Genomic DNA, 1466 nt, shown 5'->3' with positions numbered 1-1466 from the left:
TCTAATCTAAAAGCCGTAAATTCAACTAAATACCTAGGTATTACAATTACGAACAAATTGGACGGAACACATTGAAAACGTTGTGGGGAAGTCTAACCAATGACTGCGTTTTATTGGCAGGACACTTAGAAAGTGTAGCAGACCTTCTAAGGATACTGCCGACACTACGCTTCTCCGTCCTCTTTTAGAAAACTGCTGCGCGGTGTGGGATCCTTACCAGGTAGGGCTGACGGAGTACATCGAAAAAGTTCAAAGAAAGGTATCACGTTTCGTATTATCGCGAAATATGGGAGCGAGTGTCACAGAAATGACACAGGATTTGGCTGGACATCATTGAAAGAAAAGCGTTTTTCGTTTCGACGGAATCTTCTCACGACATTCCAATCACGAAAGCGAAAATATTTTTTTGACACCTACATACAGAGGGAGGAACGGTCACCACGATAAAATTAGGGAAATCAGAGGTCGTACGGAAAGATATACACTACTGACCATTAAAATTGCTACACCAAGAAGAAATGCAGATGATAAACGGGTATTCGTTGGACACATATATTATACTAGAACTGACATGTGATTACATTTTCACGCAATTTGGGTGCTTAGATCCTGAGAAATCAGTACCCAGAACAACCACCTCTGCCCGTAATAACGGCCTTGATACGCCTGGGCATTCAGTCAAACAGAGCTCGGATGACGTGTACATGTACAGCTGCCCAAGCAAATTCAACACGATACCACAGTTCATCAAGAGTAGTGATTGGCATATTGTGACAAGCCAGTTGCTCGGCCACCATTGACCAGACGTTTTCAATTGGTGAGAGATCTGGAGAATGTGCTGGCCAGGGCAGCAGTCGAACATTTTCTGTATCCAGAAAGGCCCGTACAGGAGCTACAACATGCGGTCTTGCATTATCCTGCTGAAATGAAGGTTTTCGCAGGGATCGAATGAAGGTTAGAGCCACGGGTTGTAACACATCTGAAATGTAACATCCACTGTTCAAAGTACCGTTAATGCGAACAAGAGGTGACCGAGACGTGTAACTAATGGCACCCCGTACTATTACTCTGGGTGATACGCCAGTATGGCGATGACGAATACACGCTTCCAATGTGCGTTCACCGCGATGTCGCCAAACACGGATGCGAGCATCATGATGCTGTAAACAGCACGGCGTTCCTTATTACCCTCCTGAACCCACCGATTCCATATTCTGCTAACAGTCATTGGATCTCGACCAATGCGAGCAGCAATGTCTCGATACGATAAACCGCAATCGCGATAGGCTACAATCCGACCTTTATCAAAGTCGGGAACATGATAGTACGCATTTCTGCTCCTTACACGAGACATGAGAACAACGTTTCACCAGGCAACGCCGGTCTACTGCTGTTTGTGTATGAGAAATCGGTTGGAAACTTTCCTCATGTCAGCACGTTGTAGGTGTCGCCAACGGCGCCAACGT

This window comes from Schistocerca nitens, chromosome 5 (assembly GCF_023898315.1).
Source record: "Schistocerca nitens isolate TAMUIC-IGC-003100 chromosome 5, iqSchNite1.1, whole genome shotgun sequence".
In the NCBI taxonomy this organism is placed as follows: Eukaryota; Metazoa; Arthropoda; class Insecta; order Orthoptera; family Acrididae; genus Schistocerca; species Schistocerca nitens.
The sequence above is the reverse complement of the archived record's forward strand: the minus strand, read 5'-3'. Positions refer to the sequence as shown.